Genomic DNA, 21178 nt, shown 5'->3' on the forward strand with positions numbered 1-21178 from the left:
ACCCTCATCCTCAGAGGAGAGACACTTCCAGTCAATGCAGGGGACCCAATTTTGAGGTGTCCCCTCCCTGCAGACACAGATGATGGACTTAAGATACTCTCAGGTTTTGGTGGCTACAGCTGCCCCAAGAATCCAGACTTTGTCGAACCCAACAGTACAATTTCCCTTAGAATTAATTTGGTCTCAATAGTAATTGTATTCACAGAAGTTTCAAAATTGAGCATTCGGCTTTGTTTTGAAACTTCACATAATTAGTGACTCAGACTGCCAATATTTGTTGTTGCAAATCAAGGCCAGAGGAAAACTTCTCAGATGGCTTCAAAGACCCAGTTCTCATCTCCAAGCCCAGCTCCCTCCCCCGCTTCCTTCCAGCAGCATTAACTTTTTCTCTGCAATCTCACAAAAAGGAAAAAGAGTAACCTCTAAAGCTGTTTTAGACTGAAGGTCAGAATTCAAAGGATTGGTAACTTTATCCACGGAGCCTTGCAATCACATTGCTATTGGAAACACACCCAGAAGCACCAGCACTCGAGATGTTTTTATTAAGCAATGTCAATAGGTACGAAATTTGAAGGTTGGTTTGTTGGGTTTTTTTTCCATAGTGTAAGGTTTATCAAGATTTATATTTGCAAGAGATCAAATTGCTTTCTGCAACTGAATTTTAGTTTAACGCTCTCTCAGGTAAGGAAACTGGGCTCTGTGTTACATGTTAATGAAAACAGCAGCTTTGGTTTGTTTATCTAAATACTTAAAGAGAGGCACCTCTTGCAGCCAAAATGTAAACAAAGCTTAAACTCTTTTTACTGCTTGGATACTTCCAGGCTACTACTAAGGATTTTTTTTTTTTTTTTTTTTACTTTAATGGCATTATACAGATCTTCTACATATATATCCTGCTTTAAAATATACCTTTCTGAGGAAATATTTAATTCTTAAACCAATTATTCATAATTATACTTTGAGCCCAAAACCAGAAGATGATAGATCCCTTTCAAACCTGGGCTCAAGGGGGAAAAAAAGTCACAGACAACAGTCAGAAATTTTGTCCCTGCAAACCTGTCACTAATTAAGAGGGAAATAGGTTAAAAAAAAATTCAAGTGAGTTTCACAAGAATTAAGAACAAGCAAAATTGTGATTCCAGTATCTAAAAAACTAAATCCTATACCTCTGTCTTGTACCACATCTGCATGCCCAAAAGAGCAAAGCATTCATATCCACCCAAGCTATTCACCTGAGAAAGTTCTGAAAATGCATCTTTAGGGATGCCTTGCCTTGCACAATGCAGGAATCTCCATGCACAACCACCTCCATTAAACAGTGTTGCTAAACTAGGCCCAGACAAATGAAAGTTCATCTTGCACTGGATGCCAATTTATGAGCTGAGAGACACAGCATGGGTGCTGCACACTGGGCAGAGGCAGAATGCTTTTCTTGCAGTGGTACTGGAAGAATGCAATATCATAAGGAGAACAGGACACACAGCTACACACAACAGCAGGCAACTGCATGAAGAACTTGAAGCAAAGTTAAAAACCTAGTTTTAACTCCTATAATTTGATTTTTAAAGAATTGCAATCTGTCTGCTATTAGTATAAGGAATGTGTTGAGTGCAACTCAGAAATGCTTATTTGTTTTCGGTGAATCTAGGGCCACTGTAATTACAAGCAGGGTATTTTTTGTAACCAGGCTGATTTTTAATAGCTCTTTTGGAAAGCACAAAAGCCAAAATTAGAGACACCTTGGAAAATTTAGTAGTGTTAGTAGCCTGAAAATGCAATAGTTTGAAATATATTCCACCAATGTACTCCACTGCAGATGACTGGTTATTGAAAAAAACCCGGAATTAAACTTCTGGAGACTGAATGCTGCATGTGATGCCTTATGGTGCCCGGGACACATGGGCTTCATTGCCCTGGCTGAGGACATCTCCTGCTCCACCAAGCCCCAATGGGCTTTGGCCATACACTAAGGCATCCCCAGCCCCTGCAGCCACTGATGAAGTGCTTACCCGCCCCTCAAGCCTCCAGAATGAAGACTACCCCTCCTGAACCTTAATCTGTATCTAGAATAGTTTTGAATTCAAAAATAGTCTCAGGAACTGTGTGGTGGTCTCAGGAACCATTGAAAATGGGAAATCCAAGGGATGGAGAGTGGCTGCCCCTCAGCTGGCTCTTGTTCCTCTGTGAAACCCCAAAAAAGCTGCCACAAAGCAGCAATGATAGCCCTAATTTCTCTTCTCTAGTCTCCTTTCTCATAAAATACTCATTGTTTTCAGCTGGGGTTTTTATCGTTTGTTTTGGGGTTTTTGGGGTTTTTTTGTTTTTTTTTTCTTTTGGTTTTTGTTTTTTTGGGTTTTTTTAAATGAGAAAACACTCTTAATATCTTCACCTTCAAAATACTATAAAATATTGTGTATGCATCTCTAAAGCTTGAATTAAAACAGAATCAGCATCACAGCAATTGGTCTTAGGCAAATGTGGTATACCAAGCACAGCAGGAAGCTCATACAAATCTTTCTCTACTAGCTGATTAATTACAGGATTTGCCTCTGTTTTTTCTGATAAGTAAATAATAGTATATAGTTATGCAGCATGTGTACTAAAGCAACAACTTTTAGGTCAACTATTTTTTCACATCAATGTAACGTGGGGTTGCCTAAAATTTTTTTACCATCTGACGAATGTGCAGGATGAAATGCATTTGAGCAGGTCCTACATTACAAGGTTACTGTCAACCAGTGTTGGGGCCTGCTTCAGCCCAGGCCACTGCCCTGCAGTGCAGTCCAAAGGTGGACTGTGGTACCCCATCAGTTGTCCTTCTGACCTCAAGAGGGCTGTGTACTGCTGGCTGGAGCCTATCCTCACAGTCCATGTTGCTGCAAACAGGTCTACTTATCTCATCATGTTTGGATGCACTGAAGTTCACCAAGACACCAGTTCCTCAAAATTTGAATGGGTAAAATAAAATTACTTGAAATGAATGGCAGTGAGAAAATAGCTGTAAGTTAATATGCAATAAAAATGTTCCCTAATAATTTAGTAAGAGAAGTAGATTTTAGAGAGCCTGAATAAGAGGTTTGAAGACTTCTGTTTACATTTGGTTTAGAAAATCATGACTATGAATAAAAACCCAATAAATCACAGAGATTTAAGAGATTGGTTTGAGACACTGATTTGCCAAATCTTTACACTCACCTGAGCTTGCTTGTAACTCTGCAAGACGTAAGTTTCTCTGGTTTAATAAAACTGTACTACACAGCTTAGGGATACCTGCCAAATTTCCAAATTTAGTGCTGTTAAGCATGTGTAGCTTTTCTCCTGCTAGAAAGATCCATGGATAACACCAATAAATCTTCCCTCAAATAGCTAAGAACTAGTAGTAATACAAAGTATTTGCAATCAGAAAGCAGTGATGTCATCTAACAGTCAATAAACATGAAAGTACATGGGCAGACATCAGTGGAAATGTGATAACCTAATATGTAATAAAAATAGTGATACCCAGACTTCATAAGATTTCCACATAGATGTCATGTGCTCAGGGGAGTGACAGTTAATATCTCCTTTAGCATTTGGCAATGTGTTTCTTTCCTTCCATCCCAGAAGAACTAATAAGCCACAGCATCCTTCCCTGCCTAGCATCAAATGCCTTGCTATCCAAATTAACTTCTCTGTAGGGTTAGTTCTACTGAAAAACATAAATCCAGCAAATTTTCATCACTTGAATTGATCTTGGATTAGCTCCATTATTTGAAAATCCCAAATAATGTACTTTTGAAATGTGCAAATGGATTCACAAAATAGAAATTAAAAAAAAATGAAAAAAACGGAACTGACTTCCTCCAAGTCTAAAAAACATAAATACTGATTTATCATTTAAAATTTGTTTGGTTTCCTCACCTGCCTGCAATTACAACTCTAACTTCATTAGCTGAATACTGCTGAATGCATTCCAATCATCTTTTCATAACTGAACCCTGAAAGACTGTTTCATTTCTCCACTCTTGATCACCTTATCTGATTATTTCTCCATTTACATAATTCCTTGCTAGCTCCGGAAATTACTTTTCAGAACACATTTATCACAGAAGTCAACGCATTGTCCAACACGCCGGTGTCTCGCCCCTAAGCTCATTACAGATGCCTTCCTAGGAGTTTTTTGTCACGCAGGGGTGACTGCCCTATGGCATGTCACATGCTTACTTCCCTCCTCTTGACTCTGCAGATAAGAGAAAGGAGTGGATGTATTTATTAGATCATTTCTGTGTTCACTCTCTCATCTCTCTTGATCTGAACCCCTGAAGCAGGAATCACTGATATTCTGAGTTATACTGGCAGTGAGGACACTCCTGTGGCATCACAAGCTGGGTGGCTCAAGGTTTTGCTCTCCATCTGTTCATGAGCTGCCAGCAACAGCTGACAATGACACATTCACCTTGCATGATTTTCCAGCTCTCACAATTTACTGTTTCATTACTCAATTTGCACAGTTTGTCTTTCTTTACACGAGCCTGTTAAAATTTCCTTCTCTGGGGGAATACCCACACGTATTTGCCAGGGGAATTTATTCTCTTAGATACTCTATAGAATCAAGAAGGTGTTTCTATTTCGTTTGTGACATGTAGGGAATCACTCTCTCTGATACTGATGAATTTGTTATTTATTCCTCCTTACCCCTCTAACCATTCCTACACCGCATCTTGCTAGAAAGGGTGTGAGGTTCTTGGTCCTGCTGGAGATGGGATTGTTTCTTTTTTGAGTTTGGGGTCTTGGAAGGAATTTTGTTGCTTCACAACTTCAGCAGTTGAGGATCTTTGGGTTAAAGCTGTGTTATACAGAGAGAAAGCAAAACATTTATTTTCTCTGATCTTTTGCATCCAGCATTCAGTCTATAGGGCAGAGAAGTTAAGATGAACTGACAAAGCCCATGACAGACTAATTGGTGATGGAATTATTTGGTGGAAGATTACTGCTTGGTTTGACAAGACTTCAAAATGTGAAAAGTACTTGGTAGAGAAGGAAAGCTGCAGAATACCTACTTTTCATGCCAGGTTTTTAAAAGGCTATATTGATTCAGAATTATTCTCATTTTACAGGCATTGACCTGCTGCATCTGTCCTGGGAAAGCCAAGGTGGTACAGCAATTTACTAACAGCTGAAATTAGTTCTGCAACTCTTGAGTTTTGGAGGGGATGCAGACACCATATCATATTTGTTCTCAGACATAACAACTTCATCTTTCATTCTTTCCCTGAGCTGAACTGACAATCAGAAACCATGAGCTTTCCTTTGGATTTATGATGTTGAATGAAAGCCCAGTGGATAATAAAATTAACACCATTCATTGCTTAATTAATGATAAGCACCACTTGTCTTTTACTAAGCCAGCAGTAACTGGACACAGGACACAGTGGATAGATGGGTTCTGAAGCAAATGCAGAAGCCTTTCCTTTTACCTCCCATACCTTTCTCATATCATCCTGCAGTGCAGCTACAGTCTTCAGAACACAAAGAATTCATTTAACCCAATATTGAGATCAAATTAAGACTCTGGATACATTACCAGAAGGTTGTTTGATACCTGGTGATTGACATAAATATCCCATCTAGAGTGATGCAATAATCTGTATTTTGGGGGTTTTTATACATATATGGGAGTAAAGATTTTAAATATTTTTTCTAAATGTGCAAGCAAGTTTAGTGACTTCATTAGAAAGTAAATTTAAAAAATATTTCCATTCCATATAATTGCTGAAACAGTTTTCTTTTGTGTTTACCTACTTCATTCATGTGTATTTTTTATTTCTGGAGAAAAGTGGAGTTTATGTCAATAATTAAAAACATGCAAAATTATATGAACACTTTGTATTTACATTGGCTTTGCTTCATTGCCTGCATATTATTCTGATTGCATAAAAACACCCAGGAAAAATTTCGAAGTGCTGCATAGAGACTACACTATGCAGTTTCTATTAATTTGAATAAGTCACATGATTATGTTCTCACACATAAATTTCCCTCCTGCTTTCCACCATCTAAAATAACTATCTAATTCCGGGTATGCACTGTCTGCATCTCCCACTCTGCAATCTATAAATACAGAAGGAACATACAGTCTTTTCATACAGATACTACAGGATGCTCCATTAGCATTTTATACCCAGAAGAAAAAGTCTGCAACCTAATGAGAGTTACTCTATTCCTTGTGCTGCTCCTAATCCTCATCTCTAAGGATACTCCCATTATTATTTTTCCTGAAATGCCCTTTAGATGCATAGAGTATCAGTATCCTGGGAACTTCTAAAATAATTAGAAGTACAATTACGAAAAAAAAAAAAGGGTCAAAAGAACCACTAAAACTAGAATAAGAGATAATCAACCTGTAACCCATCAAGTAGTCCGAGAAATTGTGCTTTGACATTCCAGAAGCTAATGACAGCTAGTATAAATGAAGTATTTCTGCATTTGACTATATTTGAACTTTCCCCACAATGTGCCAGGAAGGTCAGCCAGGGTATTTTAGAGCAAGGCTGTGAGTAGAGAGAATTACAGGCTTAGAGTTACTTACAGGGCCTTGCCAGAGATTCCCTCTGTTTTATAGCTCACAGGCTTCAATTTTCACAGTTGCTGCTTCTAACAAGTTTTTTCATCTCCTGAAAACCAGAATGGGGGAAGGGAGGACATTTTTCCCAACAGAGATAACTTCAAGAGATCCAGCGCCCATGGAGGCAGAGGAATGAACATGGGCAGCCAGCAGCAGCGCAGCTGGCTCAAAGCAGCGCTTTGATGCAGGCTGAAATCTAGTGGTGAAGCAGCTGCAATGGCTTTGGAGCTTCCGTGTTGGGAAACCCCAAGAGAAGATCATGGGGTGGCTTAAGAGAAGAGACTCAAGTGGCAGGGAAGAAGGAGAGGTTTGCTGATGAGATTGGTCTAGTTCTGGAGAGGAAAGGGTCTGGCTTTTGGGATGCAAGGTGCTTAAAAGTGAATTCTCTAGGCTTGGAAGTCCTGAGGGTGCAATGGCTTGGGGTTGATACAGACCAACCAGGTACCTCTTACCAACACCCTAGTTTGGGGAGAGGGACACACAGGGGTTGTGTCATCAACAGCACCTTTAGGACCAAAAGGCAGCTTGCCTGCACTGGAGACCGGCATGCCTCCAACCATACCATCATCAGCACACAGCAGCCCTATCCTGGAGTTTCACAGGTGTCCACCCAAAGATACATTTGTCTTTAGCCTCTCATCAGCCAAGGGCACTTCCACACATTCTCCACAATCCATCTTTGTCTTTTCCTAAAGCTTAAAGGAGTGTGACATGTGTGAGGTTGGCTAGCTTTCCATCAGACTGGATTGAGATTTCCCAAGAAATTGAAAAGTTATTATTAGGAGACATGCAGCTAGACAGACACATACAAAGAATGTGGTTGCAAAAGCCTTTTTGCTTTAGGAAACCAGATTATAACAAGAAACTGCCTGGAAGTTATAACAAGAACTGCCTGATCTCCATTTACAGTTCTGTTCAGCTATTTTAATGAAGTTTTTGATTTTGCTGACAGGGCAACTTCATTTTACATAGAAAGACAGTTCCCCAGAGGGTAAGATCTGTCAGTTGTCACACAAAAGCCTTTCAGTCCCTACCTACAAAAGTAAAACTGTACCTCAAGAAATCAGGTTCATCCTATTGAGCTGGTGAAGGAAGGAAAACAACACTACAGACAAAAATTGTGCATTGCTTCCTTTCAGGGACCAGCTATGGCTGCAACCAAAAAGTCACTTCTTATTTATATTATAGATTGTTTGAATTTTTTTTTTTCAGTTTCAGACCTGGTGCTGTTAACAGTTGCACTATCCTCTCTCGTATGTGGGTCAGATTGACTTTCTCCTCTTCACCACATAGCAGCAGATGATAAGCAAGAGTGATGTCAATGAGGAGCATCTTTCTTCACCCATTCTTTCAGTCTACTTTGATGGGTACCAAAATATAAAATCAAAGGCACTATAGCAATGCAGGGAAGGATGAGACCACCAGAAAAGAACTACAAGCCAACAACAATGGACACCATGTATGAGCTCATGAATAACCTGATTTTCCACCAAGTAGGTCTTGAAAAGGCTTTGTTACACAGCCTGCTGGAATGCCTGAGGCTGTCAGCTTGTTTCAAAGCAAAAGGGAAGACTGTTGGCAACCTCAGAGCCTAAAATGGTGGGAAAGAGCTTTGCATCAGGGAGAGGTGAAGCAAGAGTCTTTCATCCTCGCTTAATGACCTGATGCTTTGATGATTTCCAGCTAGAGTTATCTGATTCGGGAAAATTATCAATGCTTTGTAGAAAAGGATTTTTTTCTGGAAACAAGCAAGTCTCAACTCAGGAATCTTTTCACCTAAACTATCAAAAATATTTTAAAAGGTGTAAAAATAAAAAAAAGTTGAAAAGTCTTTGCATTTAGAATGTCCTAAAAAATTTACTGTATGGTGCAATTTTCTGAAAACCCATGGTTCCCTCTGGTTTTTACAAGTTTTTCTCTTTTAGTATCATTTCCCTCATACAACATTATTTTTACAACTATCTTAACTCCTCTTCAGAAACCTGTTTCTAGTCAAACAGTAATGGAAGGGGAAAGCGCTAAACAAGCAACAAAGGTGAAAATTTCACACCTCTAAATAATATTAGTACTAAACTCAATATCTTTTTTAAAAACATTTTTAAATTACATTAATTCAGAACCATACTAAATTGATTCTGTCCTTTATTAATAAAGACAAGTTGACCAAAGATTATAACCAACTAGACTCGACCATGTAATTTGTTTTCACCATCAGCATTAAAAATAAAGCTCAAAAGTTGAACACAGCTGAAATCAGTAGATTTTAAAGACACTGGTATCTATGCATTGTTCTTTTAATTGTGGTCTTTATTAAATGCAAAAGATAAGGGATTTTGAAGAAAGTTAAGTCATTAGCAAGATGTAAATAAAAAGCCTGCCTACAAGGTTTTCATACCAATGATGAATTCATCACTGAAATTCTACTTTTCCTCATAGACCATGTCTTTGCTCAAGTAAAACTGTCAAAACTTGTATTCAAAGTATTGAGAAGATGTATCAAAAAAGCTCTGCTCCACAACATAAGCTCATTTTAGGGTTCACGTAATGCTTCAGCCTTTGAAGCTCTTAGAAAGCTCACTTTTTTTCACCTGAAAAAAAAAAGGTATCATCACATGTAAAAGGAAGAAAGGAGTATATAGAGAGTTGTAACCACAGTCAATTTGCAAACACTGAAACTTTCGTGCAATATAGGTGTAAAAATTGCATACACCTACCAGTACATCTGGCCTGACTGGATAGCTATAATTTAAGCAGGTGGCTGACAGATGTCATATCTCAAGCATGCCTTTTCATGTTCATTTTTATTTTAATCTCATTTTCATGTCTCAAGTATGCATTTAAAATTATTTGCTAACATATTGTAGTGTGTAGTGTACATGATCCTTGAAGGAGATTTCAAAGAAGAGTTCAAAGCTGCCAATTGATTATACAGTGGGAAAAATGAAAATAACCACTGCCAATTTACCAGCCCCCAACACAGACAAAGATGGGCTGTTCCACAGCTAACTGCAGCAACAAGGTTTCAGAATGCAAAATATGGAAATCTTTGCCAAAGTTTAAATGAAGTTTTTGCTGCAACTTGCTGAAAAATATACTAAAATGCTGCTTTTAGGCTGAGAAGATGTAGATGTAACTCACCCTTTCACTATTCAAGGATTTGCAGATGGTAATTTCATTGTACTGTAATGTTGCAAAGGTTTTCCTGTAGACACTATTTTTAAGCTTCATTCAGAGGTTTGGTTCTGCAGAGGAAGTGTCAGAAACCAAAAATTACCAGTTATGGTACCATCACTTGCTTCACATAAGATCTTGGTACTTTAACAGAAGAAACAACTTCTGTGTAACTACATCTTAATCTTACACATGACCATATCTATCCAAGTGGGAGATCAGTAGTTATTCTGCAAAATATGAGCTAAATTCTCAGCTGGCAAAAGCAGCATACCAAAAAGCAAACTTAAGTTCTGAATATGATCTGGAAAGTTGTCCTAATGAATGTAATCTTCCCTCACAGGAATAAAGCCATTCTATCAAACCCACTAGGGTACACTGAGATTTAATTAACTATCCTGACTTTCAGGAAGAAAGTACCAAATAATAACAACAGGTGACATTGATAAAGTCTTAAGTACAAAATACTACTGTTTTGCCAAATACAACCAATACTCTTTTGTTTTTATTAACAGATGCATCATGTCTCATTCCTTCAAGATGAGGACTGAAATGCTCTATAATAATTTGTGTGAACTTTGGGGCACATTTACTTAAATCCTCTAAAATATGCAGTCTATTTGGCCAGTGAATTTCAAAGTTAATGAAGCAAACATCCTCTTACATGCATAAGTGAGGAAAAAAAAAAGGAAATAAATCCTTCTGTTTGACCCCCATTCAAATCTGAACATGAAACACAAGCACTTTTAAAGCAAGGCAGAATTTTGCAATGTATTAAAAGCATATGCTAAAGCCTACTGCTACTAAAAAGCCTCTTGCTCCTCACTTTATCACTGCACTGCATATGCCACCTCACAGGTGTCCATGAGTTTTTATAGACACACAATTTCTAAATGGGAAAAAAGAAGAATCAATTAAAAGCAGTCTTATGATGACTTTGCGATTTATAAAAGAAAACTCTTTGAAATGCTGCCCTGAGCCACACAGAACTCTAGTTGAATAATTAATTACATATTGACAAGGTCTTATAAAAGAAAAGCTCAGAGCTGTATTGACATTTATATCTTCTTCTTAAATTCATTAGAAAATGTCATACGGCTTGAAACAATTATTGGTAGCTTAGAGTTTTTTCCTTCATATCCAAATGCTTATCAAGAAGATATGTGACTGACAATGTTTTATGGCTATATGACTTAACAGGTTGCCTAAAATCTAATCTTTATGACTGTGTAATTTATATTAAGAGAACATCAGAGTCTTCAATAAACAATTAAGAAATTATTGCATGCACTTAACAACAAGTCACAGTGTGCTGCAAACATTTCTTTGAACTATTCTAATTGTGCTTTACGTCTGAATTTTCTGTGCAATTAGGAACCATTAACACACAAAATACAACCAAAATCATGATTTAAAATGACTGTCCATTAATTTTATTAGGTAGGATGTAAAAATGAGATCTACCAAATAATTGCAAAATATGCAATACTGTCAATGTTCTTTATTTCCAAAGGAGAGAGGATACATTTTCATATTTCTGTTTTCCTATTACATTTGCAATTAATTGAACTAATATGGCATGCACATTTCTGCTCCAGCTCTTCTGTTACAGTACTTCAGTTGCACTTAATAAATTGCACCTTCCATGAAAAGGAAAGGTGATGGATTGAAAAATGTTTAGCACAACCATGCATAATTGATAGGTTCCCTAGTGCAAATAAGTGTCTAATAAATAATTAAATTTAATCTCATTATAAGAGTTTTCATAATGGGATAATTTAATTAAATGAAAGCCAAAGGGTTCTTAGGGGTTGAAAGATGCTGCTGATGCTATATTTGGCTAATGGTCTGGGGATAGTATAGTGAAGAAGGGTAATTCACATGGGTACATGCATTATTTAACGAATCCCTCTGAGATGGAGGAAAGGACAGATCAATGATAACTTGTCATTTTATCATTGCTTACAATGCACATTTAAACAACCTGGGAAATGTTAAAAACAGAGAGAGAATCTTGCAAGCCTCTGCAGTGCATCAGGCCCTCTGTCTGCCAGACACACAGCAAACGTTGCCTTTTGCAATATGCAGCTTCACTCTCATCTAGCATTGTTAATTTTTTTCCTTCTTTCAGACCAAAAATAAAAGCAAAGCCTTACAAGCTTCTGTACAGTTAGGGCAAGCCTGCCCCTAAGTGAAAGTTATAATGGATACAGCATGTATATCTGATACTAAAAAATTGATAGCTGTGTCACGTGGGACCCATTAACAAGCTTTTTGAGTGGGCTGAGTTTTGAGCTTTAAGTCTCCAGAAGCACTTAGCTAGGGTAGGATACTAAAACCATACAAGTCTAAGTAGTTAGCTCATTTGGAGGTGATCAGTTATGAATTAATATGAATACTGAAGGTTATATCTTTACAGATAAGACAGAAGTGTCACCTTGCACACAATAAATGTGAAAGACCCAAAAGCTAAATGGATGAGTTTGCAATCTGAACTTTCACTTTTCAACGACCATACACTCACAAGCATTCTCATTTAGAAACTTTTATCTTTACTAGTAGACCCGGAATACAATGACCACTGTAGCTCAGCAGGCTTGCAGTTTGTCTGATGGTACCAGACATTTTTATCAGAAAGATAACAATCACTCTTTTAGAAAAACAGAGGGATACAGTTGCCCATGATTTTGCCTTCTAAAGCAAAAGGATTATGTAACATACCTAAAGAAATAATTTTATTACTGCATTTATTATTGGTTTTACTTTTGTTAGTACCCTTCTAAATCTTTCTGAACCTTAAAAGTGATTTTTCTTCTACCAGTAACACAGGCCTATTACTTATACAAAGAAAACATTTTCTAGTATCAATGAAACTATTTTAATTTTTGTTTGGTGCTGTGCTATGAGTAGAAGTGGCAAAGAGCTACACAAAATGATGTTCAAATGTCTCTAGGAGATATGACTACAGCAGCTCACATGGTCCCACCAAATAGTTGGCATCATATTTGCCAGTTATATGAGGTCCCACAGGAGTTCTTCAGCCTTTCCTAATCTTCACCTACATTATCTTATCTTAAATTTGCCATCTCTCCAGTCATCCTATTTTTAGTTGATTAATAAGTACATTAATCAAAGTACTTTTATTATAGATGCTGAAGGTTTTGCATGATGAATATCAATCTCCTATTTCTATTTGGTTTTTAATCTCCCAGACACTTTTCGATCCACATGGAAGTTTTTAGCAGTAACATATTTCTTGAACTATTTCTTGTGAGAATCTGAACCTTTCTTGAAAAATCCAAATACACTGTATCTGTCTGGTTTTTGTTCACCTTCTCAGTGACTCACATAAAGAATGCAGAAACCTCATTGTGTCTCACACATGTTCTCTGAGGGATTTACACTTCCACACTCACTGGTTACCTCATACAAAAATATGTCTCAGTGCTTTCAGTATTGTTACTCATGTTTTTTGACTACCCCCTTCTTAAGCTGAACAAATACAATGCCATTTGGCTTTCTTGCTGCTGCTCTGTTATTTGGTTTAGCACCTCCTTCAGCACTGAAAACACAAACAGTTCCTCACTTTGTATAAAAAGTAGGTGTTTAATTTTACACTAACACAAATGAATCATTCACGAGTCATTACAGAGATGTAGTGCCTCTTTCCTTCTCAATACTTAGATTGTTACAGTTTAATAGCCTCACTGATTAATGTTTTGGCTTTTACAAAAGGAATAACTGGAATACAAAAGGTTTTTATTCTAGTGGGAATTTGCAAAAGGATTCTAAGAAAAATTATCACAAAATATTTTTTGTTATTTATAAGATACCCTCTTGCATCTATTTCTTTACAAACAAACAAACAAAAATATACATGTCTTGAGAAAATGAAAGTGGCTGTGTTTTCTGTCTAAAGTGCCCACAATTCAGTAGCTTGACTTCTATGAGTGCTAGATATACTTGGTGTCTATGAAAGAAGTTTCAGAGACAATGTACTGAAATTAAGATTTTTTTTTCTATAAACAAACTTCTTCAGGCACAGTTATCTACTTAAATATCAGTTATCTACTTAAATCTACTTAAATAATTTGTGTATATTTTATTACAGTTTATTTAATTCAAATGGCTGGGAAGTAAGATCTCTGATTATTATGGTCCTTCAAGAACTAATGAAGTCCACTTCCATCCACTTCCTATCTTCTCTAAGGAGATCTCCAGTAAAAGAGACCTCAGTAAACCAAGCTAAAACACACAAGGCATTATAAAATTGAGATTTCCCCTGTTTTATATAAAATACAGGACAAATACAGTAGTAATTTTATTTCCTTTTTCAGATTGCATTTCCACAATGTCCTATTGGAGCATAAATTCAATGCTGAAATATGCTGACTGGTATCCAAAGTTTAAGGCATTCGGGGCAGAGGAATTTTGTTTTTTTAAGAGTGGGACTTCTATTTTTCTTATTAAGTTACAAAGTTCATTCCCCCTGCCTCCAGGAACTAGTTTTCTTACCCCAAAACCTCAGCAGCCTTCTACACATGATGTTGCAATAGTGATCATACCATAGATTTGAATTGCAATCCATGATTCCTACTCGTAGAAATCTGCTCCTGTTTCCCCAGCCTGTATGATAAAATTCCAATAAGTCATAAAAGGGAAAAAATACTCAAATAAGAAAGTGACATGGAGATATTTTGATAGCAATCTACCTAAGAAGAAAAATTTCTGTTTTCATGGTTTTTTTTCTTTAAGAAAATTCCTGTCAGCCACCTAAAAGTCCAAACTTTGGCAGTCAGAGTTTTCACACTATACTCCAGTACTTGCAGAATTTAACATTCACATGTGGCAGAATAGTGGCACCATGTACTCTAAAACAGTCAAATCACCACAGTACAGTATGGAAATATTGTAACTGAGCTGCATCAGCAGTTTGTTTTCTAACCTGATTCTACACATCAGCATCTCCTAGTGAGGAGTCAGTACTTGGCACCAGTTAATGCCTTTGTGAAGCTCTGCTCATTGCACGCCTGCATTACTGAACCTGAAAGCACAAGAATGAGGAGGCAACGGAAGAAATACATGTGATATGGCCCTTTTAAAGGCAAACCAAAACTCATTTCTAAAACTGCATCTGTACCTAAGTTATTGTGCATTTGGGGTTTTTTTGATTTAGGTAATGTTTCTTTTGAAATCTACTTCTGTGAACATAATTTTGCTCTAGTATTATCACTTCAAGAAGTGAATCTCTTTTATGATGACATTGGGATAAACTGTGCAGGAACTATTTAAAATTTATAAATTTAACCTGAGAATGACTTCCCAAATAAGTATGTATTTTATTATTTCCACAAGTCCCATTAATCATTATTTTAGCCTAGCTTTTACATAAAAAATCCAAGCAACAGCACATGAATTTACACTTTCAATTACTGCAACCTGAAATACAGGAATGACCCCAGAGGTTTTTTCCTCAGTGTATCAATCCATATCTTGTAAGTTTGTTTAGTTAAACATAAATTTAATGGGCCTCAATAACCAAATGAAAAATCACAGTTTTACTGCCATTTCTGGACTCCTTCCTTCTGCTGTGAAGTCCTTCCCCAGCCGATTTCCATGACCTCAGTTCTCCATGAGACATACTAGTTGGCATAATGAACAACAAAACTTCAGTTATGCTGGAAAAAAAAATCTACTTAAAATAGGAAGAAACCAAAACACTAATATTTTTCCTGCTTGCAGCATGGGAGGGATTCTCTGGTAAAACTGGCCAAAATCTGTAGAACTTGGATTGCTTACATGTTGCTAAATGAACCCTTCCCAAAGCACTGCAGGGATTGAATCAGACAGAATTCAAGTAATCCGGTCAAAGAACAAACTGTCAATCTATCCATACATTGATCCTGTTAATTCAGTAGCTGTTGCCAAATCCAAATGATCACAACTTTTGATATTCAGAAGGACACGAAGATCTGCTCCCTTCCTTTCTCATGCTTTTCTCTCCCTCCATCTAGTACATCTCTCCACAGTATCAGGTGGCACTAAATCTCCTACAAGTCTTCCAAGGATGAGAACAAAATGCTAAATTGCTGTTCATATCCATAAAGAAAGAAATCAAAAGGAAAAGCTTTCTATCTCTACACCTAACCATTGTAAACTGAGTCTTTACAGTAGAAATAACACATTTTGTGGGGGAAAAATCTCGATACCAAGCATGAAACTATCAGAGAATCTCAAGGAACTCTTTATGTTTCCTGCCAACAGTTTGTGCTGGAAATTATCTGTTGGATATATTTCATTAAGACTTTATGAAAGCCTCAACTTCACACAACCCAGCTACAAGTTCTCAGCAGCCCTATAAGGACAGAAACACTGGAGCCAAGCATAAAGTTGTGAGAGATGAGCAAGGCTCAAAAAAAAAATCTATGAATCTGGTCTTTCCAACACTTTACACAAAGCAATTTCTGGTGTGCTGTACTTGCTGAATGCAAGCTTGTTAATAAAGCTGGACAGGTCAGTTCTGTATTCTTAAACTACTGGCTGGAAAGTACCAGATTTTCACTTCTTTCTCTAGGCATACTCAGGATCTCTTTTTTCAAATGGGAAATGTAAGAAATGCGATCGATACATAAAATGCTTATGTTTTCTCTATTTTTGCATTTTTCTTTGAAACAAATACAAGACACGCCCTTTGAGCATGTATGGGAATGTCCCCACCCACTCCCTTAAGTCCAGTCTTAATCCAGACACATAAACAAAACATTCTTGAATGCAAAGTAACAAAGACAGCTGATGACAACTTTGAAATACATCTGCAGAAGGCTGAGATTCATTCATTTGCAAAAAAAATTTAAGCGTTCATAAAAGCCGGTGAACCACTTTTCGTAGTATGAATATTTTTGAGACACCTCGTGTTGAAAATTAACTGTGCTAAAAAAATGCACAGCAAATCAGACAGCAATCAAGGAGCAGATGTCCTATGAGTTATATGAAATACTAAGTAGTAGTCAAATGGTATAATCTGGTGAAGATCAGCAAAACAGAAGTACTCTGAAGATAAATCTGTGTTCCCAGTAGCTTTGTACATCTGACTTTCATTTTTAAAGTTTAAAATCCCATCAAAAGGGCAGAAAGCAAAAAAGGATGCCAAGGCACTATGTCCTTCTGAATAGATTAAGTGGGAATAGTAGAAGAGAGCAGACCTGACCTTTGGAGGAACCTTGTGGGATTAATATAAACACCAGATTAGTCCTATCATGTGAAGAGGCACTCAAAACTTATGCATGCAACACAGTGCTCTGAGTATCCACAACCTAAATATCCCTCCCAACCTTTCAGTTCTTCCTAAACTGAACCTCTGGGCACAACACTCACAACTATTCACTGATGTCAGACCAACACTGGTACAGCAGGGAAGGGCATGGTCCTAACAAATAAAGGAGAGGGCAAAAAAATCTGGAGGACCTAAACGTGCCAACAGAGAACTGTTAAGAGTCGTTTAAAAGCTAAAATGTGGTCTTTATCTCTCAAAATAATATGTGGCTTAGCCAGTGGAATAAATCACACAAAATCTACCGAGTTTAGCAGGTAAAGGGGAACCTAATTGCAGCCTTCCAGTACCTGCAAGAAGGTCATCAAGAAGAAAAGAGCCAGGCTCTTAACATTGATTGATGCCTGGTGGGGGGATTCAGGACAGCAGGCACAAGGTGAAACTCAAGAGTTTTAGAGCGTATAACAGGAAAACCTTTTTCACCCTGAGGTTAAAAACTTGGAGGTTTTTCAGGATTGGACTAGATAAAGCCCTGAGCCACTTGGTCTGGCTTTATGGATGATCTTGCTTTGAGCAGGAGGATGAATGAGGGACCTCCTGGATTGCCTTCCAAACTGAATCTTCCTATAATCCTAAGTTATTAACTGTTAAAACAGATAAATGGCTAAATAATTAAATATTAATTACAGAAGAGTTAATGCACAAAGCAAGAACATGTAGCTCTAGTATATTGCTTAGTGTTAGCCACTGTATGCTGGCTTTCAGATTTCCTACACCACTTATTACACAAGTGTCTTGATAAAGCCTTACTTAGCATGTATTAAAAGCTCAAAAGAAAATGGTAACAAATCTTAGTCAATAAGCCATAAATTAAATTGTCTCCCACTTGATCTTGGCATGTTACAGTACATTTCCATTCAGTAGGCCTTGATTGGCAGATTGTAATGATTCATATTACATTAGTAATTCATGCAATAGTACAATATACGTAATCGTAAAACTATGTTCAAACATAGTGAAGAGGGGCAGCTCCAAGAAGCTGACTATTCTTCTCCATTCCTCACCTCCAGCTAAAACAAACAGCAGCCCACCCTGTACTTTACTAACACAGTCCAACAAGTAATGAAACTTGCAGATAGTTTCACCATGACCTCTCTGTCCTTCTAGTTTCACTTTTCCTGATGAGAAAGGAAACAGATGGTACAGGAAAATTATCTGTACCATTTCTGGGCAGGGACAGGATCCTCACTACCTACTAAGGATTTAGGTGGCCACATACCATGTCCTGCAGAAGAACCTGAAGACCAGGAGAAATAAGAGGTGAACTTTTAAAATGCTATGCGTTTCCAAAATCAGTTCTGGACATCTCTGATTAAGCCCTTTCCTTAAAGGCTGAAGATTTAACATTGTCAGGCTCCAGCAGTGTCCTTGAATCTGTGTTTGCAGTAGAACTGCGGGCTTACACAGGTAACTGAAACACCTAATACCTGACTTAGCAGTTGTAGGTGCTCTACAAGCCAATATGCTTTTAAAGTCCAGGGATTATATGCAATGTTATCTATTTCTGAATGTCTAGGCATGTATTGATATAGATACACACATACACATAAATAGTTGTGATTCATTCTCCCAGGAATTTTTAGTTTCCTGTCAGCAGTTGATTTGCCAGACCTAGGCAGTCCCACTAGAACCTGGAGAATGTTCAGAAAAATCGTATTTATGACCTATTAAATCAAAATTATGCTGAAAATCTATTTACAACATCATTTTATTTGCATTATCCCTTCTGGTGCAGTGAAATGGTAAGGAAATAGTCCTTTTTTGTAGTTTTTCAATAGTGATTTTGAAGAAATATTTTCCATTTGCTACGCAAATTGTGTTACAGGGCTTTCTTAAAGAAAGCACTGTACAGTTCAAATGATAAAATTCCAGCACCATGCGTTATTATTTATATCAGCAATGTTAAATATGCCATAAAGGTTCAGAAAGGTAGAGAAACATACCTCTGCCATATTATCTATTAAACTTAGAAAAAATATGAAGGTACAATTTCCTCCATCAGAACAGAAGGCTTGCTGCTGAAGTTAACAAAGAACATCTGGTTTTCATTTGAGGTGCAATGAAGTGTTCATTAAAGTGTCCTTGTTGGTCATTTTCAGCCTTTTTTTTTTTTTTTTTTTTTTTTTTTTGCTTGCTTCACAACAGTTTGTGTCCTAACTCTTTGGCAATTACAACGCGCTACTAAAAATGGTCATTGTTATTGTACCATTTCCTTTTGAAAAACTGCAGGAGAAACATGAAAGAACCAAATGCAGATCTCATCTGATTTCAGTGTAAGAGCAGCTTCCACAACTCACCTTGTTCATACTTCCTAGGGGTGTTTATTTTCTGCAATTATTCATCTAGGCTTCACTGAACTTGAATACTAATAAATTTTAAGAAGTGAAACAAGAAGCCTTCATGCTGTCTGCAGGGAGGCCTCAGAAAACTCTGCATTGAGAGTTATTAGTATCAGCACCAAAGGTGCTAATTCTGTTACTTGTCACAGAAAGCCAGATCAGGTGAAAAACACAGGAAAAAGAAAACAAAACCTTTGTACATTTTCTCTGAACACATAAACACCCTTATATGACCAATCTAAAGTAAAAAAGTTTAATATAAACTGTAAATACTTTCTTTAGATTTGTGTTCTGGTCCTCTATAAAGTTCTTAGATGCATTTTATAGAAATCTTACCTTTAAAAATTTAACTTTAGTAGTTTAAATTTACAGGGAAATATCAATTATTTAATTGCACAAAAGAATGCGCATTATTTATATTCACAGTTTAAATTTAAGAAAACTACTTCTGTGCTTTAAGCTACATTTCTGTCTCAGTGCTTGAGGTCAAGAAAATTCAGCAACATGCTGGTACTGCATCCTAAGTAAATTACCATTGGTACAGCACAGCAAGCAAAAATTCACAGGATGTAAATATGGGGTTTAAACACATATAGCATGCACATGCTTACTATGTTCTCTGAAACTAAAAGTATTTTAATAGTTACACAGGTTACACAGAGGTGGTTCTGCCAGTAGGCACAATAAAAGCATTCTCTGAGTGACAGAGGCTGTAAAAACACTTAAAAGCCTTGCAGCCTGACAGGGAAAGGGTAGCAAAGCAGTTGCAGAAGAAATGGCTTTTCAAGTTATTTCCCAGCCTGGCTGGCAGAAGCCTAGAAAGCTTAAGTGTACACGTGTTTTAACTACTAGGTGAACAAGTTCAACAACAAATTTGCAGCTTCCCAATATCAAACTGATTGATATAAAATGTCAAGCAAAAGTGTTCAGCCGTTTCTAGAATCATAAGAAAGAAAGCAATTCCACTCATATTCAAAATAATTATAATTTTTTAAGTTGAGCAATACATTAGGAATGTGAATTTTATTTCAGGGCAGCAATTATTAACTTTACTATGAATCTCATAAAAAATAGCTAACCCTGGAAAATGGCAGCTTATGGGAGAGACTTGACAACATATCACATTTTAGCAAGTCAGTCCTATGGACCAATCTGTTCACACTTGGCATGCTTGGAGGAATTCTGAGAGCTGTCTCATAAAATTAGGTCAGGAATGAGATTTATCTTCTTTTTAATGATCTTTTTTTCTCTTCATTCTCTGTCTAGTGTTTACAAAGGACAGAGAAAGAAGTTGATTCAAATGCAGGGAAAGAAGAGTAGATGAGAGGGAAAATGAGCTCTGTGGCTGAGAAAAGCACGAAGAACAGGCAGACCAGTGAGTAGAGGAAGGAAGAAAGCTAAGGATTAGTAAGGACAGGAGATGAGGATGCAAGGCTGTAAGGGGCAATGCGGCAATGCGGGGGTTGGAAAATGAAAGAACAAGATGTGGGAACACGGTGGGAATGAACACTAGAACCAACCATGAGAAAGAAGAGTGATCGGGAGGATCTACTCAGAAAGAGACACCATTATTGGCAGAAGGACAGTGCTGAGACTGCTTGCTGGAGTAGACACAATGGGGATGCCCAGGGGATCAACCGCTGCCCTCCCCAGCAGAAGCCGCCTGCAGGTGGCCGTGGGCAGCCTGGCTCAAGTGTCTCCCTGGCCAGCTCGGTGATACAGCTCGACACACTG

The 21178-nt window shown here is 37.4% G+C and overlaps 1 protein-coding gene and 1 long non-coding RNA gene across 2 annotated transcripts in view; both read right to left on the reverse strand.

Annotated features, from left to right (window-relative positions):
- Nucleotides 1–21178, reverse strand: part of EYA1 (EYA transcriptional coactivator and phosphatase 1) — a 158015-nt gene that overhangs the window by 96432 nt on the left and 40405 nt on the right. The gene's annotated exons all lie outside the window — the stretch shown is intronic.
- LOC128814682 (uncharacterized) overlaps nucleotides 8965–21178 on the reverse strand; it is a 36874-nt gene continuing 24660 nt past the window's right edge. The window contains exons 2-3 of the long non-coding RNA XR_008439459.1: nucleotides 9743–9846; nucleotides 8965–9192 (exon numbers count right to left, since the gene is read on the reverse strand). This is a non-coding gene — a long non-coding RNA (uncharacterized LOC128814682). The remainder of the gene's footprint in view (nucleotides 9193–9742; nucleotides 9847–21178) is intronic.

This window comes from Vidua macroura, chromosome 1 (genome assembly GCF_024509145.1).
Source record: "Vidua macroura isolate BioBank_ID:100142 chromosome 1, ASM2450914v1, whole genome shotgun sequence".
Taxonomy (NCBI): domain Eukaryota; kingdom Metazoa; phylum Chordata; class Aves; order Passeriformes; family Viduidae; genus Vidua; species Vidua macroura.